This window comes from Hoplias malabaricus, chromosome 4, assembly GCF_029633855.1.
Source record: "Hoplias malabaricus isolate fHopMal1 chromosome 4, fHopMal1.hap1, whole genome shotgun sequence".
In the NCBI taxonomy this organism is placed as follows: Eukaryota; Metazoa; Chordata; class Actinopteri; order Characiformes; family Erythrinidae; genus Hoplias; species Hoplias malabaricus.
In genome coordinates, this window is record NC_089803.1 from 26393253 (window position 1) to 26420964 (window position 27712).

Here is a 27712-nt window from a genome sequence, read left to right on the forward strand (position 1 = left end):
GAGAGAGAGAGCGAGCGAGAGAGAGAGAGAGAGAGAGAGAGAGAGAGAGAGAGAGAGAAATCCTGTAATTTCTAAAGCACCATGTCATAAACCTCCTTAGGCCTACAGTGACAATTCAATATGAACTATGTCTTCTGCACTGGGCTTCTTTACCGGAGATGTTGACTGATGACTTGTCTGATGATATACTGGACTGAAAAATACACCCTTCTTCCATTTTTACAACTTGTGCTGCCTGCTCTCTTTGCTGAAGTACAGCTGAGAGAAGAGTGTTGTCAAAGTGTTAACTATTGTATTACTGCCTTATTGCATTTGTAATCTTACATGCTCACTCAGGTGGTTTCTCTGAATAATCTTTAGTCCAGAACTCAGCGTTGGAAAACTGTACCTGCAAAACTTAAACCAGCGTGACCCATAACTAAACGACTTATACGTTTGTAAACATTTATAAAAGCTTTTCCAACAGAATAAAGCTTTGAATGATGATATTTGTAATGAAAAATCCAGAGGCCTGTGAAATTTCTGCAAGCGCTGACAAAATTGCATGAGCCAAAACCCAGTACAGCAGCAAAATAACAATCTCAATACAGACATTAAGAGGAACTTAGTCTACGTCAGGTTGAACATTACAATGTCATATTCAAAAAAGCGTTATACGACTCAAACTTCTAATGTCATCTTGAAACTGAAGTTCTCACATATAGCTCACAAAGCTCTAATCACAGTCTTCAGTAAAAAGTCCATTTAGCCAGTAACTTTTTACACACACACATTCTCCATGAGAAAAATATACTCCAGGCAAACAGCTGATCCAGGTCATTCTGAATCATAGCTCACACACACAGACTTTCAGGCCTGTCCTCCACACCCTCCGCCTACTCCAAGCATAATCCTCCATGCGCTGTCTATTCATCCATTCGCACTGTGTCCACTCCATTCTGTAGGCCTGGGTGCAAGTTCCCCAGGGTGCCAGGCAGCCTGTGGCCCAGCCTCACTGACTCTGACTCTTATAGAGCGTTGGGATCAGCCGGCTGGACCAACGTGCTGGGCAAGCAGCAGGTGCAGCTTACAGAAGGGTCTTCTCCTGTGTAGAGTATGAAGGGCAGCTCAACTGTCTCTCTGAAAGGACACACACACACACACACACACACACTTAAAAACAGTCACATAGGGATAGGCCCAAAGGGGCACACACACACACACACACACACTCATATAGGGCTCATATAGACAGAACAGTATGCAGATTTACACAAATGGTTAACATTTTCTCCTACAGTTAATATAGCTGCTTTTACATAAGTCTATGTCACTTGTAATGAACATGTAGGTGATATGCATCTAAGTTAATATATTAATCATATAATATAAATTAATCTCCTTTTTTCTGGGACAAGATGTTGAACACTCCACTTGCTCTTTCCTCATTATAACTTTCCATGCAATATCCTGTACAAAATTGTATGTCTTAGTCATATTGACCATATGTTATATCATTTTCATGTGAGTTCATCAGTGGTCCTTCACTAACCAACATGCATTACACAGAAATGATTGTGATTACAAGGTAAAACAATAAAAGTTTATATTTGAGTTACAATGAATATTTGGGGTTTAGTATGAGTTTAAAACTCAAGGCTGATTGCTAGGTTTATACTTTGGAAAAGGGTAAGTAGACAGTGAGACCTGTAAGGCAGCAACACAAAGTTCTGCCATCATTCCTCTAGAGGGCACTGTTCTGTCTGTGTGTCGGCTGCTATAAGGCAAATGTGTGTTTTGAAGGCCATGAGGGACTTTGGGATTCTCCAGTTGCAGGCAGTCAGACTGGCTGGCACCCCAAAAGTAGCTTCTTCATCCCGGAGACAGCTGTTGTCTCCGTGACGACACAAGCGGCCAATGAGGAGCGGCTCTAAACTGGAAGAGGGGGAGCTAGCGGAGCACAACACGATCAAGTGGCCCAGAACTGGATGGGCCAGTTGGCTTTGAACAGTAAACACCATTCCAGCAGCTAGAGCTGGACACAGTGAAGCATGGCCCTGTGCTGATCACCTACATCCACCACTTCCCTTCTCTGTTTATGTTATGGGGATGCCCATATACACCTCATCAGTAGGAAGTGCAGTTAAGACCTGCCAGTTCATTTGTCCAGCACAGACCGCTCTCTATCTTATGTCTTTCTTTCTTATGTCTGATGACAAGAAAATAATCATTTAAAAATGATGTTTATTTATTTATTCACTTTCCATGTTTGTGCATTAAAACAGCAAAAATGCAGATGTGTCAATAGGAAACATGTTTTGTTGTGTTACATGTTACATGTTTATTGCCCAGTTCTTGGAACATACTTGGCAACACTTGGCATTGTGGATGGTAAACTGATGCTCGTTTACCTGTTCCAAAGAGTACCATTCTATCAGGAATACTTTTCTATGAATTTTACGTGAGCTGTGTGTGTGTGTGTGTGTGTGTGTGTGCAGTTTGACCACTGTGAAATTTAAATATACAGGATGAGTCAAAAGTCACAGGACACCCTTTTATTTCTTTGATATGCACATGACCACCTTGTCATTGGAAGAAATTGCCCTTGATCTATGTTCCGGACATAGTCAAAAGGGCCGAATAGGGGTCCTGTGACATTTGACTCACCCCATAAATTTAAAAATGTTTATAATTTACATGTTCTTAAACGATCATCTCTAAGATGCAAAATATACATAAATAGATATGATTTATAATAGGTTCTGCTGAGCAATGCTAATCAGGCTAAATGGCACAGGCATGGGCTTGTCAACAGAAATGATATAAACCTACATAAATAATGGTGGGTCTGCTGTTTGCTTCTGATCTGGACAGGTGAAAGAATGTATGAAATAACTTGAGGAGCATATTGTATTCTTGTTTACACAGTCATAGAAAATGTTCAGAAAGTTCTCTGTAGCATCATGTTTCATTCAAAATGTGGGAGATCATTAAACATTAAACAAATTGCAAATATTACAAATTGATTAACTTCTAGAGAAAAGATAAACCATAAATTTGTTATTTTACATGAAGATAACTGCACAATTCCATAAACCATGTCTTCACACTAAGTATTTTCTGTATAGAAAAGTTATGTTGCTAAATTTACAAATATCCAAGCATTCCACTGGAAAATCAATGTTTTTACAGAATATTTAATTTATTATTGCAACTTTGTGCACCTTAAGGTACAGTCTTTGTTATTGCACCTTTAAGGGAACGTTTATTTTCATTATGAACATTTCATTGTTACTTTTCATTTTTATTGGACAAATATTTGCCCTAGACTATTTTTTTAATTAACTTTTAATGTTTCGACATCTGAATTGCATTCAGCCACGAGGACATTAGTGAGATCAAGTCTTGGATGATTAGTCCTGGATTACCAACACCATGCCAACTTCTGGATGGGGCGCCATTACAGGGAATACACTTCTCTGCTCCACTGCTTATTGGCCTTATACCCAGGGCTTTATATTCCTCTAACCCACACTTTGCATTGGGTATTGTGATCTTAGGCTCATGTGCAGCTGCTACAGTGTTACATAGCTTTGCATTCTCTTAGTCAGTTTTATAGGGAAACATATATCTTTGCAGTCCGAACAGAAACTTATAGTAAGTTTATAGGAGAAGGAAAAAATTTAATTCACTTAACCTTAATCTTGAAATAAAATTTTCACACAATTTGAAGGACTTTTACTGTGTTCAAACGATATAGTAAACTAAAAATCAACTGATCTGCTCTGCTAGCTCGCGCTCTTCCTGTTTAGAGTAGCTCCTTGTTGGCTGCTTGTTGGCAGGTCAAAAACCTGACAGCTTACATGTAATTCATTGGATTTAAAAAACAAACACTTCTAACCATGTTTTTTTCACACGCGTATGCAAAAGTTTGAACACAACTGGTAAAATAACAATCTCTGATTATTTTCTAAAAACATGTTTTTATTTTTAAAAAGTCTAACTAAAATATTTTAGATTTTTAAAAATTATTTATTAAACATTTTATATAACGGAAGTTTAAAATATGCCACAACCTTTACAAAGACTATATTTTGTATATTTTCTAGAATATAAACATTAACTATACTTCGATCCACCATTACACACACAGCTCGCACCTGCCCAAACAATAAGGGCAGCACTCTCTCGCCCTGAACACTGATCTACTCGACAGACGCTACAGGAGAACCTGGGACTCTTCTCCATACAACATCGCAAACACACACACACACATACACTCATTCTCTCTCTCTCTCTCTCTCTCTCTCTCTCTCTCTTTCTCTCTCTCTCTCTCTCTCTCTCTTTCTCCCTGGCACTCACTGCTCCATTGTTTAAGGCAGAGGAGTGCACTGCTCCCTCTGATTCCCGTGACTATAACGGCAGCTGGACATGGCCCTCTGCTGCTAAAAGTTCCATAAATCTCTTTAGAACTGAGCCTCCACTCCATCCTGCTCTGCACTGTACCCTAAAAATATGCAATGAATCGTATAAGCACCAAACACTCAATAACACCCCTGCTATCAATATAAATCCCTCTGGGGACAAGGGTAACTTTCAGTTCATTTTGAATCCATGAGGATATGTATTATGCTTCCATGTCAGTAAGACTACAGCAACAGCTATATTATATAGAGTATCAAATATATTCTGCAGACAACACTTCTACAACAGAGTTCCATTGTATTTATACTGAGTAAGATTCACCGCCGCCAGATTGGCTTTAGACTTGGATATAAACTGAATCTACTAATATCCATATCTGATATTACATTCCCGAAATGTCCTTCAGTCCTTGTTTTTTGAGAATGCCTGAACGCAAATCTGAAGAAAACTTTTTCTCCCTTAATTTATGATCAAATTTACACTTGGTCACTTGGGACTACTGATCTACTTCACACTGTTACATATTCATCTAACTCGACTAAAGTAGAAGTCCTCTTTAGACCAATCAAAACAACCTTTTATGCAACAAACTTACTCTTGAAGCAACCAGGACAAATGTGTTTCTCAAAGGCAACCTAAAAATCAGGGCCACACATAAAAAAAAACAACAACATTTTGGTCAAATGGTTGCATGAAATTCAGTCATCTATATCCAGATACAACATTTGAGAATGAGTACATGGCCGGCACCGTGGAGCAGCAGGTAGTGTCACTGTCATACACCTACAGGGTCCTGGTGTTGTGGGTTGTAGCCCCGCTCTGTGTGACTGTCTGTGAGGAGGTGCATTTTCCCAGTGTCCACGTGGGTTTCCTCCCACGGTTCAAAACGGTGGATTGACTTCTCAGAAGTGTCCATAGGTGTCAGTGTGTGAGTGAATGTGTGAGTGTGTGTCACCCTGAGAAGGACTGGTGCCCCCTCCAGGTTGTGTCCCCACCTTGCACCCTGTTATTCCGGGTAGGCTCTGGACCCACCGTGACCTTGAACTGGATAAACAGATAAGTGGTTACAGACAATTAATGAATGAATGAATGTTACTTAAATCATATCTCTGGATGTAGATTTAAATTCATGTAACCCTTTGACATGAAAAATCTTAAGAATCATAGGCAACACTGGCATTTTTGCTGCATTATGTAGTAAGATGTTATAACTCACATTTACTTAAAAGGAATGTACATATACATATTAATTAACATTGAATATTTAAAACTTACTACTGAATACATTTTTTTGTAAAGTATGGAAAATCACCTAAGAAAACATAATTAAGACCTAACTAAAGACAGAGCTAAGAATACAAGATTATACACTACTAGCAACACAAACTAAACTGGATCAAAATCACAGAAACACAGAATAGGGTTAGAACAAAGAATCATACACATATGCAAAACAAACATCACAGTGCAAAGCAAAGGCAAGGACAAAGACAAAGGTTATTTAAACACGTGGCAAGAGATCAAAAACACCTGGTACCAAAAGGTAACCATGGCTACTGACCACTCTAAGGGACAACACATAACCGTCACAGAGCAAGGGAGGAGCCACAGAACCAAAACAAACAAAAGCACATGGACCTGGAGAAACAAGGCAAGACAGGAATTTTACAACGGCTTGTGTGATATCCATAGAAAAGCACTACTGAAAGAATGGGACACTCTGAAGCACACATATGAGCCTATGCTCACCATGCCAAGTGTCAACTAGGAGTGCATAAAGTCCCTTTTCATGAAGCATCTGTGCTTAATAGCTCAAAAAATACTATTAAGTTCCATAACTGTTGGGACACAAATGTGCAATAAATAAAATAACGATCAGGATAAGAATGGAAGCTTCTGTGTTCCTTTGTTCTAAAATAAAAAGCTCAAATTCAAAGGCCAGTGGAATGACCCGGTGACGGAGAAGAATGAAACCCAATTTGTAAAATTAAAAAAACAAAAATTGTAAACTAAAAATGTAAAATAGATTATTTTATATCTGAAGGTACTTTACAAGGAATAAGATCAATATGTTTCCAGTTAATGTAGTAGAGCAAATTTAACTGCTAATACACAGCTCTAGGTTTAAAGTAAATATTGCGAACATATGTTTGGTGCAAGTTTATAAACACTTGAAAGAAGCTACTATGACCGTTCGTCTTAGGAAGCATCTGAGAAAAAAAAGTGTTTAATTGACTACCTAATCATCAGAGGGCTATTTCACAAGCCCTAAACTGGGTTGATTGGGGTTATTTCCAGAGCTGCTTGGGGGGGGGAAGTGTGGGAAACTCCTCCTAATGTCAGAATCAGGTGGAGAGTCCTAATGACACCAGCATGAGCAGCAGTCAGCAGCATTGAGCAGGCGCTGACAGGGACTAGGAGAGGAACAGCAAGTGAGTGCCCATGTGACAGGAACCACAGAGCATGACATTTGTCCCCCGTTCATTTCATGAGGAAGTGACCTGCCACCTCTTCCAAACCCTCACAACAAGCCCCCTTTGAATGTGGGTCATCTTTAATGAACTTCTCTGACACACAAACAGACAGCGATGATCTGTGGGTTTAAGGCAGGGCTTTTGATCTTTACACTTTAAACTTTTGCTGGAAAATGACATTGCCACATCTTATGTATATTTAGGAGTAGTTAGGTGTTGGATATGAATTGGAACAGTATTAAATTAATTAAAATATCATACTTTTTAAAAACAAGGTATTTTAGTTGACTACTTTTTTAACTCGACTGTCACTGTGATTGAGCCACTAACCCAGCAGCTTGGCTATATAAACTACATTAGCTCTATGAAGGAACGATTCTCATTCCAATGGGTTTCACTCAGTAAAAAAAAAAAACGATTATAGATTATAGTGTAAAATTGTGTATTTTGACATAAATATTAATGTGTGCTTTTTGCAGAAATCCAAGAACTACACTTTGTTTGTTTTGAGCTGAAATCCGGTCTGATTTCAAACTGCCAGCTTGAAATCTCTGAAGCGTTACTGTAACACTCAAAGTTCCTCGACTATTCTAACTGTAAAGTATATGTCCTGAATGCTACAAAAGTATCCATCTGTATTTGAATTTGTTGATACATTTAGAAGCCATGCCCTACTTCCATCTGCAGGAGGTCACAGTGGCCACGTCCCTCCATATATGTGTCTGATGATGTGTGCAATTAAACCACTGTCAGTGATGACAGCCTATGACAGAGTCTGTCACTATGAGTTGGATATGGAGGTTTTAGGGAACAGGGAAATACAGAAGTGTGTTTTAGACGGCCCATCTGGTCCTTCTCCAACATCACACAAAGCTCTGGCCCAAACCAGGGCTCCATTAAGGGAACAGAGCTGAGAAACTTGACACTAATGATGCAGGAAGAGAGGGCGTATGGAAGGCTGGACGCCAGTGTGGACAATTACATGCAATAAATGACAAACAATAAGAAAAAGAGAAAAGAAGCTGAGAATGGCTGTTTGGTTGTTGCCACTGCTTTGAAATGGAGGCTTAGGAGCTAGACAAATGCCTACCGCTCATTTAATCACCAATATACTATCTAATGAATTCAGAGTACAGGCGCTTTTCTGTGTATGTTTTTGTTCTGTTGTCTTTGCAAAGGTCAGTTATTACTGTTTATTTATAGGACAGCAGCCAGTGGCCACTTGCATGGATGCTGGATACATACAGCCTCCTATTCTACCCCAAACTTATTCAGCAATTTAACACACTCTCTGAGTCTTACTGAAACATCTGTGACTTGCTTTGGTCAAAATGACACAGGGATCAAACAACGCAGCATCGTTCTTACCCTGTTTAAACAGCCCTTTTCAGAACAACTGTTTCAGCCACTGTTCCTTTAAAGAAGAACAAGCCACAGCTCACATTTAATGCAAGACCCCAGGAGTGAGAAGCGAGAAGCAGAAACTCTGTTTTTAAACCATTATCTCCATTCACTATTTTGGTTTTCTCCGTATTAAGTCAATACTGTCATTTCTCCATGCTTATTCTGTTTGTTTTGTCTGCTTAACATCATCTTTATGTACTCACATAAACACAGATTTATTGTTGTGATTGGAGAGATGAAGAGGTGGAACTATTCTAAAGTGTCTGCACTCTTCATAGAAAATTAAAGAAACATTTTATCAATTTTATTTACAACAACAACAACAACAACAATACCTGACTGGTGTGTTTTATTTTACAGACAGTGGATTTGTATGAATTTCAGATACCCAAATTAATATGCTAATGCACTGAAAAAGAAATTTTCATTCATTCATTCATTCATTGTCTGAAACCGCTTATCTAGTTCAGGGTCGCGGTAGGTTCAGTGCCTACCCGGAATCACTGGGCGCAAGGTGGGAACACACCCAAGGATGCCAGTCCTTCACAGGGCAAAAGAGATTTCGTACCCTTTAAATTATAACTATATACAAGGTCAGTCCCTGCTTCATATCTATTCTTCCTTGTGAGGATCACACAGATCTTCTAAAAATGACACCACTATTCTTTTATTCAATTTCTAGTCAAAACAACCATTAAATACATGTAATCCACTTGCTTTTAATGTGTCGAATGGATATGCATTATTTTTCTGCTTTTCTGCTTTACACAATCCAAACAGTTCCACAATTGTCAGATGGTGCTGAGGGATCAAGACAAGCCAGTTATTAAAATCAGCACCCAATACTTGTTGCAGGTCAGAGACAGAAAGCTGTTCCTTTAATCTTAAACATTAAAAACATCTCCAAAGAAGCCAAAAAAATAAAAAAAGAAAAGTGATATATAAAATTGATCTACTAAATCCTCCAGTTAATACAGACATTAACTGAAGTTTTTATTTTGTGGAGGGAGAGAAAACCAAAGCATGATCCTTGACAGCTGAAACAGCAGCATCAGTGACAATGATATGACATGAGTTTCAGCAAGTTGTTATCAGGCTCATGCTGCTCTCATTGCAATGGCATTACTCTGGATTACCATCACAGAGTGAATTTCAGCATTTTTACTTTCATGAGTTTCCCACCATTTTTCTGGGCTTTTTGCGGTGTGTTTTAAGTAACTGCAAGGACCACTAAACCTGATTAACCCATGATTATCTCACTTCAAGATGTTATTTATTGGACAATGCTGACCTGTACTTATCAATTTAGCCACAGAAAATTATTTAATTTTATAATATATCCATAGTACTTATTTCAGTATTTGCAAAGTAAAATTTCCAAGTTATAGGAGCATTTTCTGTGTGTTCTCAGTACAAACTAAAGATTGTATACACACTCCAGTGTTCAGTTTTACCAGTGCCAGAAACTTCCCTGCCTAAGTGCTCCTTAAACTTCCTGGTCAGAGGGTCATTTGTCAGTATTAACACGGATCATGTCAAGACGCAGCCACAGACATTAGGGTTAGGACACAGCAGTTGAGTAAATAGTGACCATGATCGTCCTGGCATATCCATTTTCATGGTTAAGACATGGAACGACTATGCTTTCCTAAAGGTAAACATTCATAACAGTAAGACAGAGAAAAAGAGAGGCAGGGGTGAGGGATGGGGGGGTGTTGTCATAGCAGAAGCCTGACACTCAGGTATCAGAACACCCCAGACAGAGTGGGGTTAATTTTTACTCACATGTCTTAGGTAGAACCAAACATTAGAGCAAAAACATGCATCATCAAAAATCATTGGTTCTCTAAAACCATTGAATAAACATGTTTTAAGGTTGAATATCCTACATGCACTGCTGCCCAATAACACACTTTCACTCTGGAATGGCATTCCTTGGGTGACCTTGGCCTTGGGGGCTGTTGATGTTGAGTTATTTGTTGGTGGATTACAGAGATTGCCGTCCAGTCTAAGTCATGACAGCATGACTGACCCCTCACTCCATCCCTGCCACTGCCCTCTGCTGCTTCCTCAGCCACTGATATCTGTTATATGAGGACTGGTGAACCCTGCTGTTATTTTAGTGCATCACTATTAATCAAACTCTTGCATATCAAGGGCTGACTTGATCTTAGTGACCTGCCTCTGTAACCTGAAGCCAGGTTCAATTCAATTCCTTTTTTTAAATCAACTGCAAATATAACAACCCAGAAATAAACTACTAAATGCAAACCAAGAAGAAACACTTTATAAGACTTTACTGAAACCTTCCATGACGTTTTATTTAGCTTCACTGTCCATTAAACCCATGTACATCTTGAATATGAATAGACCAATGGGGTTTGTGGCAGGGTGAATAAAAAGTCATACAAGCATGTATAAGTGCTTATTTAGAGAAGCTTCAGTTGTCATACAATTCACATAATAGTAATGAGGACAACTTGTGCTTTTCACTGTAAAATTTGACAGCACAAAATGGGGGTTATGTGTGTTCCCAAGAAAGACTTTAAACTTGTAGCTGCACTTCAATAGTGTTACTGAAAAGTCTTAGCTCAGATGTTCACCTGAAAAATGTATACAATTATCTTCTAATATTTTCTCAGGGTCCATGGCCAAATAAACCATTATAGTTCACACAGAGATTTATTTGCACAGACAATATTTGACCACTAAGATGTTCAATTTCACATACAATTCTGCTGTGCTTTAGAGTTCAGTATTCAGTAATGCTTGGGTTTTAGCTGCTTCCCTACACTTTATCAAGCCTGTATCCTGAAGCTCACTGTGTGCCACTGGGTCAACTGCTGCTGTGGAATCCTGCCCCAAACACAGTACGGGTTTGGACTGCATCGCTCCCAAACAGCCCCCTGGGATCTATTTATAATGTGTCCTGTACCTCAGAAGGTAACTTTTCTTTCACACCTTCCTGCCAAGTGTTAAAAGAGTCCAGCTTAAAAATGGAGTAGCCATATGTAGCAGGCTGGCAGTGTAAATGGCGTTTTCAACAGGTTCCGCTGCATTTTGTCCTCGTACGTCTAGCCACTCAGGGCCAAGGGCAGCCTCGCTGTTGACAGTTAATAGGATCTTTGGCTTTTTTGTTTTGAGCTGGACTGACTCAGATTGATGTCCTGGAGAAAGTCACTGGTTAATTAGAGAGAAGGCTGTGTAATGTCATGGTTCTCTCTCTGAACCCTGGAGACAACAGGGAATGAGGGGTCTAAAGTTGAGGGAAAGGGTGAGGGTTGTACTTTTTATACATTAATATCAAGATAAGAACCACAGTATAAAAAACTACCATGGGCTTATTTTCAGTTGTAAATCACTTACTTGACAAATTTTGCTTTAGTACAGGCCCATTGAGAAACTATGACTTTAGTCCATATTTCTATAAATTCCAGACAGTCACAAATTTGGTGTTCTATCATTGGCAATAAATTTGATTCGAGCAAATGAATTGCATTACACTGGATTACGGTACTCTCTCCAGCTGTGTCTTATTGAAGTTATTCACATATTAATATTAACATTACCACAAGTGAATCATGTAATTACATTCAGGATTGCTGTTTTAATGTTGAAGAGTGTTGTGCTGCTAGCAGGAACCCATGAAGAAAGTCCGGCTCATGCTGGTGCAAGAGCCAGGCCCGAGGTCCAGCTCTTGGCTGCAGCCTCCTGGTAACTGAACCTGTGGCGCAGTTGGACAACACAGCGTGATAATTGGGGAATTACAGCTGTTAGTCACACAAAATACATTGCAGTTGTGGGTCAGGGACCTGGGGGTCAAGACACAGGAAGCTAATTTAGAGGCAAAGAGTGCCAGTTTCAGGTCCCCCACCACCCAGCACTCCACCTGTTGAGTAGACCTGCTCAAGACAAAGACTAAACATAATCAATAAATAATTAATAACAATGAATTTTCCCCACACATGACATGAAGTCTCTTGCCATTTATATTGAGATTAATGAGAACAGGAACCTATTTAATTATCTGCAGCAAACCTTGACTACATCACACATTATTGTTCTGACATAGCTTTCAGTAAATGATACAACTTTTTTATTAGCTTTTTTAATTGTATATTGAAGGCAATAACAACCATTACATCTCAATCATTTTCTGTAGATTATTATTGTAGTGTTTACATTTTTTAGGAGAGTCTTCAAACTGAGGTACACTGAGATAATTTATTATTACTTTAAACATTAAAGTAAATTATACAGATACTCCCAGCCAATCAATATCTGATCCAACCTTTGCTTTTATTACAGCATCCATTCCGTTAAGAAAATCTGGTTTAAATTTTTCACTGAAATCTGATCATAATTTTCAAAATCCCCAAAGAGCAGTCTTAGAAGTTGGTTGTATGTTTCACTTCTAGTAATGAAAATAGTCTTAAACACTTTCACTAATATTGTAAAGTTTGGGTTTTGGGTCTTGATCATTATCCTTAGAAAACCAGCAGAATTCTTCATTTGATTTGTTCAGTTTCATAAAAACTGAACAAATTTGTTCTGTTTTTATCATTTATATGTTTTCTCATAACTGCTTCTTTAGACCTATGTCCTACCAGACCTTTAGCCCTGAGATTTTGCCTCACAGTGGAGGGTTGTACAGAGAGAGAAACACCTGTGGATTTATTTAGATTTGAAGAAACAGCATGATTTTCTTTCACAGAGGAAAGCTTAAAGTAAGGTTTACCTGCTGGTGTGAATTTTGCTGTGATAAAAGGTTTCTCGTTTTCTTTACACACACTCCCCATTCATGTATCTTCTAAAAAATGTACAATTTGTTTTAATGGCCGTTTTAAATGGAAAGTAAATAAAGATAGGGTGGCCTCTGACTTTAAAAAGTTAACACTGCTTTATATGCGCATAGTTTTATAAAATAAAATATAAATAATAGATTCAAATATAAAACTATAAATAAAAACTTTTAACATTTAAACCAGATTTAAAAAAAAATAAAAGCCCATAATGTGAATATAATATACGACCATGATATGCCCAATAATTGCCTTGATATTTACATCTGTCCCATACTGATGCTGCACTTCACTGCCTGTATTGTATCTAAGTTCTATGTGTTTTACAGATGGTTTTGCAGATGCAGTCAGTGATCAGACCACCTGCTCTGTTTTCCTGTTTCAGGATAAACTGTCCAGGAAGGTCACTGTGCCCGCCACTGAGCAACAAAGCCCACTACTCCTCAGGTCAAGGGTGACGAGAGGACCTCTAAATAAGTGGGTCATCACTGAGGTACACTATATTCTCAGCTTCAAGAGATTATTAGTGCTCAACTTACGAAGTGGTCAACACTGATTGAGAAATACTTAAGACTTTCTTAATAATAACGAAACATTATTGTTCTGCCTGCACTGACAGTGTGTGTTTAGCGTGAGTTACGCTATGTCAGCAAAGGAAAAGCACAACACAAACAACAACAATAAAGACAGTGGGGGAAAACCCCTAGCTCATCTGGAAAGCACATCTCACTCTACCTCATTGAAGCCCCCCTAGTCCTCTGCAGCTGCCCCCTGTGGAGAGTGGGCAGGGTAGGGACAGTCCAGTGTGATTAACACTCAGGCGGGAACAGCATGTCATTACATGCCCATTCCATGGACCCCTCTCACTGACCTTAAACACTGATCTAGGGCAGGCCCCAACTCAGAATACTAACCAACCTTTGTTAGAGGCAACTGATCTCAGACCAGCAGTAAACATCTAGTATTAGCAGAGCTCTGTCCAGTCCATGGTTGTGGGATTGGGAAGGGCTTGGAACTGAAACTCCCACGGGGAAAGCTCAACCAGGCTACTGAGGAGCCCTAAACAGGCCGCAGGTTTGTTTAGAGAGAGCTCAATGTGGTAGACTAATTCAGTGGGGTTTCATGAGAAAGTACAGTGATTCTGAGTGTGGGATCTTGAAGCGGGGGCTCTTTTTATCATTACAGCAACTGTTGAAATGTAATAACAATCATTATTGTATCTGATAAAATCAAAAATGTCATATAATAACATAAATGTATGTTTTTAAAAAACAGCACAACCCAAATACAAACATTTAAATTATTATTTAATTAAATAGCAACAATACTGTCACAAAACATATTATTGAAAGACTAATCTGACGTTATATTATTTTTCTTTTTTAAAAGGATGTGTTTATTCACATACTGGTATTAAAAACCCCATTACCAGAAAAGCTGGGACAGTGGAAAATGTAAAGAAAAAAAAGTGTAGTATACATAATAGGTAATAAAATGACACAATTTCAAATGTTAAAACTGAGAAATGTTATTGTTTTTTTGTAAAATATATGGGCATTCTGAATTTGGGTTATAAGTGAATAGTTCAGAACCAACATCCATGATGTGGTAATAGTACACATGGCAAGGGTGACTTCCACATCTGTGAAGGTACTGTTAAGGCTGAATGATATAAAGAGATTTTGAGAAACATTCTGCCATCCAAGAATGGGAGAACATTTCACTTTCAGTCACATACATTGATTGCTCTTGTCAAACTTTTAAGAGTGTTAAAAGAGATGATGCAACACATTAGTAAACATGCCCAATCTGAAATTTTTTTTACAACCTCAAATTCATTCATTCATTCATAAACGTCTGTAAACGTTTATCCAGTTCAGGGTCGCGGTGGGTCCAGAGCCTACCCGGAATCGCTGGGTGCAAGAAAGGAAGTCACCCTGGAGGGGGCACAAGTCCTTCACAGGGTGACACATACATTCACCCATACATTCGGACACTTGTGAGTCACCAATCCACCTACCAATGTTGTTTTTTGGACAGTGGGAGGAAACCGGAGCACCCGGAGGAAACCCACGCAGACACAGGGAGAACACAGCAAACTCCTCACAGACAGTCACCCAGAGCAGAACTTGAACCCACAACCGTCAGGTCCCTGGAGCTGTGTGACTGCGACACTACCTGCTGCACCACCGTGCCGCCAACCTTAAATACAGAATTAATTTAATTTTTAATTTTTAATTTATTTTTGCAGTACGGTGGCGCAGCAGGTAGTGTCGCAGTCACACAGCTCCAGGGACCTGGAGGTTGTGGGATTCGATTCCCGCTCCGGGTGACTGTCTGTGAGGAGTTTGTGTGTTCTCCCCGTGTCTGCGTGGGTTTCCTCCGGGTGCTCTGGTATCCTCCCACAGTCCAAAAACACACGTTGGTAGGTGGATTGGCAACTCAAAAGTGTCCGTAGGTGTGAATGTGTGAGTGAAATTGTTTGTGTCTGTGTTGCCCTGTGAAGGACTGGCACCCCCTCCAGGGTGTATTCCCGCCTTGCGCCCAATGATTCCAGGTAGGCTCTGGACCCACTGTGACCCTGAACTGGATAAGCGGTTACAGATAATGAATGAATGAAAAAAATGATGCTAGATGTAGTGTTATTTTGTGAGGGCTACAATGAAATATTCAGTATATTCAGGTGATTTTGTAAAGTGTTTTTTCCAGAACACTTTTTTTTGTTTTGTTATTTATAATAATAAACTTTGAGCGGCACGGTGGTGCAGCAGTCCAAAAACACACGTTGGTAGGTGGCGACTCAAAAGTGTCCGTAGGTGTGAGTGAATGTGTGTGTGTGTTGCCCTGTGAAGGACTGGTGCCCCCTCCAGGGTGTATTCCCGCCTTGCGCCCAATGATTCCAGGTAGGCTCTGGACCCACCGCGACCCTGAATTGGATAAGGGCTTACAGATAATGAATGAATGAATAATTAATTTTTCACAGCATCTACATTTTTGGAAAAGGTGTTGTAGTATTGCGCCATTTTGGGTAAAGAGTATGAAATGTGTATGAAACGTGTATGAAATGTGTATGAGTGCATATGGCTAGTAATGCTCTTTACTGAGCTGGCAATTCTTCAGTCTTTACAAAGCCCCACCCAGCATTTAGCACAATACCCAAAAGAATCCATCAGGGAAAAAAAGTGTGAGGATGGTGAATTACAATAACATTCTCAAAATAACCATTCTTGCATAACAACACAACAAACTGGATTAAATACAGTACATAATAAAATTGTACTAAAAACAACTATTCCCCTCTATAAATGGGACATGGGGCATGGTGGCATTTGCTTTGCATACCTGCACCTCAAAAAGTTCACAATTGGACCACGGAGCAGCCATACTACTGTCAATTCTAATTTCTTAGTGTAGATCGCGTTGCTATTTTAATAGACACTAGTAAATTTGTAATAAATAATTAAACATTTGTCTCTGCTTCCAAAAACACACTGTTAGAAAAAAGGTACAGTAGAGTACAGTATTGTTCAGTGGTGTTAAAGTCCAGTTTTGTTCCCTAAGAAGGGGTGAATATTTGTAGATCAGTGTAAAAAAACACAAAAACAGGTATAAATCCGGGAGATGAAAAGGGGTGTATGAAATCAACACTATTTTAAAATCTATAATTATAATAGAATAAGGTACAATTATGTTCCCTAACTAAAGGTACTGGATATATAATCTTGAGGATATCATTACAGTGACAGTTTTCCTGACAGTGCAGTAAGTACCACAATTATTCGTTTTAGCACTCTAAAGGTTTTAAATCAACATTTCACTTTCATACATTTACTAAATTCATAAATATACATTAAGAATGAGCTTATAAATTTAGTTTTCAGTATTTAGCAAATAAGAAATGTACAGATGTACAGAATGAATATATTTAGACAGAATTGGACAAAACCTCACAGAATGTAAACAGAGACTAATTGAATTCCTGAACTCTTGTCTTGGTGCTTACAAATAAATTGACTGAGTATTCCATTTTAAAAGAATGAATATGGTATTAGAATGAATCTGCTGTGCCAAAAAACAGGAGTAGTCAAGGAGTAGAATAAATGCCAGTCCTGGAAATGGCCCTTTTATCATTTGATTAATTAATAGTCAAAAATTATCTTATCAAATCTGGGATATTTGATGACAATCAATAATGGAAAATTAACATTTGCCTGATATGGAACATACAGAAAACGTAATGTTATGACAGTATACACGAGTGTATCCAACATGGCACAGGTTTTTCCCCAGACGTCTGATGTCCAGGTCCAACATCTGGATATTCAGTACAAAACTTTTATGTGGATCCCAGCCCAGAGCATAGCATGTCCACTGCCCAGACCAACCAATTTACAGCCCTGTCTGCCACCCTGACTAAATACACCTGGATACGGCACAATTATTCACACTCTCTCTGATTCCTGCAGTGTGAGGGGCAAGACCATATTACCACGCTCTTTAGGAGCACAGAACACGCAGCGATTCAGATTGATATTAAATCTGATACCCACCAGAGTTCCCCAAGCCAGACAGACCAGTCCAGAGCTGCTAAATCCATCCAGCTTTAACTGCACAATGTGCTTAGCCTGCATGTGTGTGTGAGACCGGCTTAATTCATTGTGTTAAATAGTGATTTTGAGTCAAGGTAGTATTTCACATCAGTTTTCTAGTGTGATTACACTTTCATCAGCACGTAATGGAATTAAAATGAAATAATCACTGGGCCTATTTTGACTCATTAATTCTAAATCTTTGTCAAATATTGTCAAAACGATTTCATTCTAAACATTTTACGTTATTTGTACATTGAAGCTGTTCTTTACAATGTGTGAAACATTTATGTATAACACACTAATACAAAAAGTCAATATTTTACAATTAAGCTATTATTTTTGGGACATTTTATTAATTTTGAGAGCAACTAAATGTATCATAACAGTACTCTGAACAGTTTAATATTATCTAACCTTAACCATTAAAAACCCTCTTAGTATGAGCAAAAATGTATCCCATTTAATCAAATAACATATTTGATAATTTAGGTCCATTTAATAGCTATATAAATGACATATTAATTTAATAGACTGTCTTGAATAATTTATCTACAGAAGATGTTTTAATATGTTAATGATTTAAGGTAAATATATTTAGGACCAGAGTGGGGTCTTATGTTTTTATTTGTTGGTCATTGACTTTCAGCTCAAATGAAGCAAGTACAAAATTGTACCTTGTGGGTCAGAGCTGCCTGTGTGTGGAGGACAAGAGGCAGGAGAGGGCAGTGATGATCACACATGTTATTGGACTAAGTGAAAGGGTGGGTGGGTGGAGGGGCATGGTAGATGACACTGGGCATGGCACAACGCCACACTGTGAATACTTCACGGCTCTTCTCCTCCCTATGTTAGCAAGACATCAGCCTTTATCACGGGAGTAGGCGTTTTTGGGTACCAACAATGTGTGAGAAATGAAGCAACATAAAAAATATTATTCTTGATTTTAAATGTATATAAATGAGATCACATAAACATGTTTGCCAGGAGAGGATCAGTCTTTGAAGCAATAACATGCAGTGCCCTTTATCCCTGTATCTAATCTGTACTTTGGATTTCTAGGGCTAATAACTGATCCTAGTATTAGGAGAAAGTGGGGGTCTGAGGGAGGGGGCAGGGCTTAGCACAGCCTCTCAACATCTCTCATCATTCGGACCTGATCGCCCATTTCGCTCACACTCTTCTCTCTCTCTCTCTCTCTTTGTGCACAACACACTCCTATTTTCCAAGCCCAATGCCAGTGGTTTGGGACCCCCCACTCGAGGTCTGGCACAGAGCCCACATTAAGTGCAGGACGGGCAGGATGGCGCCTCTGCTGCTTACACCAACATTTAATGTTTCACAAGGCTGTGGGAGTGGGGATTACTTGGGTCCAGGTCTTTAAAGGCTGTGGCGCGGGAAGTGATCTGTGTGTGGGTTTTCAGCTCGGTGCACCAGGCCATGCCTGGTTACAAGGCCCAGCACTTGGGCATAGATCCAAACCCTAAGCTATACCCACACCTGGCACTGGGCATGAAATGACCAATAAAACAGAGAACCCCCCCCAAAATGCCTCTTGGTGCCATGAACATCTGACCTAATTAAATGTGTTGGAGTGTGTTTACATTTTTGAACAGATTCAGAAACAATAATAATAACAATCAAAGGATAACAATACGAGAGAAGGGGGGGGGTATAGCTCTAAAAGCTGGAACTGCTGGGAAGCCCATGTGATGATCTACTCTGCATGGCATTTTATGAGAAATGGAGAAAGCATGACACAAGCCAAATGGCGTTGTCATCGAGAACACAATGGTTTTGCCAAAGTACCCATCGAACTTTGTGGCCAAAGCCTAGAGACCCTCAAGCTGACCCGCCTTCTACAGTTGTATTTTCTCCTGCTCTCCAACACAACATGCAAATAACGTCATTTCCAATCCTCCTTTTTCAGACTTTCTGGATAATTTTGTTTTGAAAAAACAAAGGTTCCAATTTCGCCTCTCAGAGCCCCACCGGTGCTTTGAGAGTTCAAGAGGTTTTGCTTTAATGTAGCTGGGTGGACCTCAGAGCTCTGCTACTTTTAAAATGCCTGTTTGACCCAAGCCAGTTGTGGAGACTTGGCAGATGGTGAAGGTGCTGATAGGACATACTCCATAATGTTGTCCATGCACGCCAGAACTTTCAGTAATGGTAGCTCTGTCATAAAAGCAAGTATGAGGATGCTGCAGTGCAGAGTTAGCCTGAGCAGCCAGATACCCTGGACATGTATGAGATCACGTTTCCATATGCACACTGTAAAAATCAGATCAAATATATTCTATAGCTATTAAAACTAGATACGACACATAGACATAACAAATCCTTCAGAATATCAGAATAATTTGTCATTTGCTTGTTGAAATGTCACTGTGAACACTACACTAGTGATCTCAGATGAGGCTTCATGAGACTACATGATCATTCACATTACATGATTTCATCAGGCATATGTAGTGTGGGTACGTTCAGCATTTTCATCAGGTTTTCTCCCCAGTTCATTGAAGTGTAAAAGACTAACATCATGATTGACTGGCAAGGGAGGAGTGTGGGCCATCCCCATTCACCCAGAGAGGAGAGAATACTGTGCTTTCTATTACCTTGTTCACACACAAACTCACAAACAGCAGGAGATTTTCTGTGCCAAACATGCTCTCTCTCTCAGTGGGAAATATACTGCATGCTTTGGCTTGGGGTGGCACCTGTGCAGCGCGTGCAGGACATAGTCACATATGTGCTGACTCTAGCTTTATCCTGTGTTTACTAGGGGGCTAGTTGGACAAAGTCCGGGTAATGTCCGGAACAGATGTTGTGCATTCACACATACAGCTCCTCCGGGTAAAATCCGGAAGAATTTGGGTTACAGTGCATGTGTGAAAAGGGATTAATACTCCCAGGATTAGGTAGCTGAAGCATCATCAACTTTTAAAGTGTGTTTCTGCCAGAACCCCAATCTGTTATATGTGGAAGATAATAGTGTTACCCACTATGCTATACCAATAAAGCTGCCTTTATAACTCAAAGCATTCCTACCTGTGAATAAACAGTTCCTCATGCTCTGATAGAGAGCGCTGAATCCCAGCAACACCTCAGCTCTCTGTAATTAGAAGTCTAGGAGGGGAAGTACTTATTCTCACCAAATGGGGAATTATGACAGAATAGAGTCTTAGCCTTTGTGTGGAAACTGGCAATGTCTTGACAAGTAAACAATTCAATATCATTTTGGCTTAAAAGGACACTTTAATTGTTTTCTGGAGTAACTCAAACAGTATTTTATAAGTCTAATGTTGAGGTAGTTCTTACAATAAAATTTAGGCTAGTTTGTGAATTATGTTACTCTGTCTGTATAACTAAACTACCTCTAAACAAAAAAAATCACCATATTACTGTCTTGGTACAGTTTTAATATAAGACTAGCATTATACAAGTTTATAGATGGTCTAAAATATGTTTATTAAATGGTTACTACATGGGTTATAACCCATGGACAGAAAAGGCAACAGTGACATGCTGTTTGCCCAATAGTGAACGTGCCAGTTAACTTTCTGAAAATGTCAAGGTAAAGCATATAAATGATAAATGATATAGGTAAATGATAAATATAAATGATAGGTAAAGCAAGGTAAAGACCTTGGAATGTGAATTTATTCATTTTATATTTCAAGACACACCACATTTTCATTAATGTCAATATGACATTGTGTTGGTGGTTAAAATGTTAATATTATGTTTTATATATTATGAAGCTAACAGTGTCAATATTGACTGTTGGAGAAGACAAAATTAACTTAAGTATCTGGCAAGATCTGAGGTTTAACACTGTAAATGGATGGGAGTTCACTCCTAGACAAACAAAAAATTACTGTTGCCATTTCTATAAATGTGTTGTAACAGATTATTAACGATTTTAAGGGGTCTACCACCTAATTTTAACCATTAATGAACTAAATATTATCCACATATAAATCTTATTAGAGCACTTTGATTCTAATTTGTGTCTTTAACCCTTTCATATCACATCCTTTTTGTGATAAAAACACAGCATGCATAGTGAGATCACTGAACACTCATGCATTGTAAGAGTCTGCTAGCACACTCGTGTAATTCTATCCCACAGTGTTACAGGGGTCCTAGCACCTCCCATTAAGAACAGAACTGCATCACCCTGGCTATAAACACTAAGGTAAGCTCTTAACTGTCCTCTGAGAGCACATTCCAGCACTTTCGTCACAGCCATGCTTCACATTAACATTAAGATATTTGGGTAGTAACTTAGTCAAATGGCGACAGAAAGGGCAAAAGAAGGAACTTGAGGAATTAAGAGGCAAAATGGATATGATTTAGGTGCCCAAAACTGGAAATAGAGCCAGCGACTGTTAAGTGTGTGACTTCTCAGGTTGTGAGAAAGTGTCAGCTAGAAGACGCAGAATGTATATCATGATATAACAGTAAAATTCAGGATGTACACCCTCTGACAAAAGGTACTAATCTGTCAACATGTCTCTGGGGTGGTATTCTCAATGCCTTCAGTAACTTTAGAAAACATGTTCCATATTTAAATGCAGGTTATTATGTTGGTGTGGCAGCATGCACCCTGAGTCATATCAGATGACGCTCCATGAGAATTAATTAAAATATTTCTTTTATATATTTAATTCCTGCCATGTTATGAATTAAAAGTTGCAAATGCATTTTTGTCCCAGGACAAATGAATTTAGTGTTAACATTAAGCTATATATGGATATTTGGGACTCTGAATTACTTGTTCATTGGGGAATACTCACTGTCTATTTAATTGGCCCCAACTTGCACAATATCCACAGAAAAGGACTGGGGTACAATGCACTTACAAGTCAATGTTACTGCTGTGGGGGATGGAACTGTATATATTGGAAATGATTTAGAGTGGTGTCTTTCAGTCAAAATTAATTTGATCTCACTAAGGCTCTTGTGGCTGAATGCAATCAAATTCACTGTTCAAACATCTAAAGTAAAGTCTTTCCAGCAGACCATAGCTGTGTGTTTGCAGACTGCATGCTAGTGACAGCTCTATGCAGCCCTTAAATTCTGCTGTTGACAGGCAGAGAGAGGAAGGCATGTGTCATCCTCACTAATTACCACAAATGAGTATAATTAGTGACTAGCACCTTCTGTTCCACACCAGCCCCAGTTTGCATGCTGATGGCCCTTAACTTTAATGTGCTAATGCTCTAAAATGTTAAGGTGGCAAACACATTCCAAGAAGTGAGGAAGACAGAAGGCTAAAATATCATTTGGATAGGTGTTAAATTAAATGAAACATGTTGGATGCAGTTTATAATTAAAATAAACTGTATTGTGCAATAAATAGAAACTTCCCTTCTTTCATTTAATATTCATTCAAAAAGACCAAAGTGAGTTAAGAGATAATCTACTTGGATAAGGAAAAGCAAGGAAGAGTAAAGTCATAGGAAATTAAGTAGAAAACCTAGTATTAATAATAATAATAATAATAATAATAAATAAATACATAAATAATAAATAAAGAATAAATATCAAGATATGCAAGATCTGGTAAACAATCAAGGATTTCATCAACAGCTTTCATCTTTGAGAGATTTCTACAGTAAGAAGACAAATAAGCACAAAGGTTATGAAAGGATGTGTACTGTAAAGAGTCCAAACAGGAAAAACAGTAACATAAACAAAGTTTCAGTAGAACTGATGACTGATGAATCAGTAAAAGGAGTTACTTGAACCAATTTGTAAAAGAGGTTATTTGGATGATTTTTTTCAAAAATGCAACCAACAAAATGCAAGACTGAACATTTTGTTTGGTGACAGGTAAGCCCTGTATTACATCAGAGAGAGAGCACATTCCTCACCCTTCACATCCACTCAGAACATTCTACATTTGGGCCACCATGAACCCTCCTGGCCATTTGCATGTGACAAGAAATGTAGCAAAATGGACCACCAAGACTAAAGCAACAAAGCAGTCGAGGTGACGGTGGCTGGCCAAGACGGACACACTGTTCCTCCTCCTCCCACTAAATCTGGGCTAAATTTGGCAGAAGTCGGTTTGTCTTCTGCTTGGTTTTCACACCTGCTTCCCTGCCAATGTAACGGTCCCAAACCCAGGCCTAGAGTCTTCACGTCCTGTTGTCACACAACAACGTCTGTGTGTGTGTGTTCTCATGTATCTCTTGCCCCAGGACGCAAGCCAACACAGGGAGATCAAAGCCAGAAACCTATCACAACATTGTGGATCTGTGATCCTGCCCCCAGGCGCTAAAGTAGCAGCAATGCCCAGCTAAGGGCCACCACGGCTGGGGACAACCTCACAGAGTACTGGGGGACAGAAGCATGCAGCGGGAATCATAAGGGACTAAGATAGGCACACACAGAGCGGGGAAACCATTTGCATGTTATCAGAGTGCAAAGCAAGTCACATATTCAAGAGAGCTTTATTTAATAATGAACATAACAATTATAATAATAGTAGCCATTTAAATTCCAGGTGTTTCAGGCCATAAAACCAATGCTAGATACTTTAACTAAAGCTAAAGCTAAAGCTACAGTCTGTTTATGAAGTACATTTTTTATAGGTGTTAATACCTCCAGTTATCGAATTAGGTGTACTTTACGTCCAAAGGTTTTCAGACACCTCCTCTAATGAGTGATTTGCACCTCTTGTTATCCCGGGCATTACATGTACACACACTAGCTGTATTATATGAATAGAAAAGCATTGCCAATAGAATGGGAAACTCTGGAGCAGCTGCACATCAACCCAAGGTCACCATGCTTATTGCTAAGTGTGGGCTAAAAGGCTAGAGGCATTGAGCTGTGCAGCAGTCAGATTACGTGGATGAACACCATCCAGTATAACTGGGATGAGCTGAAGTGGTGTTTGTGATCCAAAACTCAACCAAATTCATTACAATACCTCACTGCTTATTTGACTGAAACAAATCTTCTTGGCAATGTACACTGCATACCAGTGTAAAGCCTAGAAGATCAGATTTTTGAGCAATTCATTGTTAATACCCTTAATTTCAGGAGAAACACTTAGCAAACAGGCACTAATGAAAATATAGCCTGATAACATATACCTAGCATTTTGATGTTGTGCTTCCTTATTTTCAGTTTAATATGCACAACTTATGAGACTGATTGTGAAAGTGTTTCTATAACAACCTTTCATTCTTAGGCCAATCAAATAGCAGGACTGAAATTAACTTGCAAAGATGTGGCACATAATGGAAGGAACAAAGCTGAACTGGGGCCTTAGAACAGCTATAGGGCTTCTTCAGTTCCTTCAACTGAGCGATGCACACAGCAGCAGCTGCAGTATCTCTGTCCAGCGGGCAGATAATGTAGGTATAATTGGTAAAAATGTGTGGTAATATATTGCCCCATTTGGGCTTCAGTGACTGAGCTGGTCCAAGAGTGTTGGAGGTCCCATGGCTTTAGGACCGAAGAGAGTTAAACAGACCACACAGAGAGGAGACATCACCCCCACATCACCCCCCGAGGTCCACACACACACACACACACACACACACACACACACACACACACACACAGTCATAGACATAACTGTGCAAGCATGTGCATACATGCTCACTTTTGTCTGACCTTGTGCCTAGTTGGTGGTGTAATAGGAGTCTCATTAGAATTTCTTGCATTTATTTTAAAAGTGGTCTTCAGGGTCAGATAGAAAAAGGCTTCAGCTTACTGCCCATTGTAGTTGAACTTTATGAGCATTATCTGGACAATCATTAAAGAACACCTGTCTGGATAGTGCTGGCGCAAGACAAAGAGCCCCTGTACATTACTGTATAGAATGTCTTTTTTGAAGGGGGCGAGCATAAATATGAATGAGTGAATTAATGAGTGAGCGATGAATGCTTTTATAATACATCATTTTAGAACTGTACTTGTTTGTTACACAGCAGTAAATGCACACAGACCAGACTTTGTAGACTCTTCATAACTTATTTATGGCATATGAATATGTGTACATGTATGTAGGTGTCCCATATGTGTATATATATATATATATGTTGAAGGCATATATATATTTTTTTTTCTTACTGTACAATAAACATAGTTAGAATTAAAACCTAATAGCGATCATATTGAGATCACCTTTAATTTATAATTAATTTATAGACAATAACTCTGCAAGACCTGATGAGCAACTCGACCATCAGATAAACAGAAATGAATCCATTCTGTTTTGAAAGAGAGGAGAAAAACTGTCACCTATCTTGACTGGTACTGTATGCTAGTTAAATTTCAGAATATTTTATACACTGAAAACAGAAAAATAGATCTTATTTTCATAGGTGAGACGATGGAGTCGAGCTAAAAACACACACAGAGTGTTATGAGACTGGGTGGGCCAACGTGAAGGTGTATGTTGATGACTGCTCCTGTGGTTTTAAAGAGCTCCTCTTCAAAGAAGTGTTTACAGGGGACCCAGGGCATGACACCTCTCTCTCTCTCTCTCTCTCTCTCTCTCTCTCTCTCTCTCTCTCTCTCACACACACACACACGCACACACGCACACACACACACACACACACACCTCAGTGATGTGTTGCTGGGTCTACACAGTGACAGACTTGTGGAGTTCATGCAGAAGTCCCCTACTATGAGCCTCTCAACCACAGTCCAGCCCCCAGCCTCCTGCTGCCCAAAGCCTGGATCTTAAGCAGTGTTCAGTTTCAGCTCTATCTCATAGAATTACATTGCCCTTTAAATCGGTACTAGATGCCTCTTGACCCCTCCCTCCCTACTCAGAGACATGTCCCAGCCATCTAAAAAACACTCATCCAAACACACAGACACTTTATACACCAGCTAATCTTCACATAATCGTCTGTCATTTAAAGTGCCAAATTTCTTTTTATACCTGAAGGTCCTGTTGCCATAGGTCACTTCTTCCAGCATATCACTCTCACTACTGAAATACTAGGGTAACAAAAATGTCAGTTTTTTAAACAATGTGCTTTTTATTGAGATATAGACCTTCAGATTTTATTATTCAGTCCCTACTATAAATTACAATTCAAATATATGAAATAATAATATGTAAGTTATTTAGTAATGAGAGTGAGAAATTGGAGGGTCCGCACACACAATATTATAATTATGATTAAAATAATTTACTTGTTCTCATTCATATCTAAAAATATCCTTTTTTTATTTAGATCTCAAGCCTCAAGCAAAAGAAGATTAAATATTCTCCTTTAGGAAATGCATTAACCTCTTTGTGGTAGTGAACAAACATTTTTTTAACCACACAAACTATAGGCTGTGAGCACACACACACACACACACACACACACACAACCTGAGCAGTGGGCTGTCAGCCATAGTGTCTCTCTAACCTTAAGGCCACAGCACTGCAAACATATGAATTTTTTGTTATTCTCTTACTAATTAGTCCATATAGTGCATGTTATTTTAATGCAAACCATAATAAGAAACATGCCGTACATGCATTAAAAATTTTTAGATTTCTGTGGGCTATTTTAGTCAAAACTAATACACATACATTTAAACTTCAGCTGCAGTTTATTTCTGACCTATGTCCATTTTTATTGAGTATGGCAAAATGCCCTTACTTTCTTCTAAATTTACTACATCTGTACCCAGGTCATAGGCATATTTTCCAGGGAGGGTCCATAATTATACCTCCACCATACCTCCCACAACCCTGTCCCAATAATTCACAAGACAGTATATATATATATGAAATATACGCTTGGCCTGTATAGTAATATTTTGATTGGGTTTAAATACGACTAGAAATGGGTAACTTAATCATCAACAATAAGTTGGATGACACTATAAACCACTGAAACTAATTAATTGAAAAACTGTGAAGTCAGTCAGCAAAAATGAAATGAGTTTTGTTATAGATACATTTTTCATAGCAGTACACTTTTACAAATGAGGGGTGTGGTGGAAAGCTTTATGTGCAGTGTTACAGGCAACATAAATCTAAGGTGACTTTCTCATGGTGCCAGGG

The 27712-nt window shown here is 38.9% G+C and overlaps 1 long non-coding RNA gene across 1 annotated transcript in view; it reads right to left on the minus strand.

Annotated features, from left to right (window-relative positions):
- Positions 1-679: 679 nt before the first annotated feature.
- LOC136693923 (uncharacterized) overlaps positions 680-27712 on the minus strand; it is a 47698-nt gene continuing 20665 nt past the window's right edge. The window contains exon 3 of the long non-coding RNA XR_010802130.1: positions 680-1119. This is a non-coding gene — a long non-coding RNA (uncharacterized lncRNA). The remainder of the gene's footprint in view (positions 1120-27712) is intronic.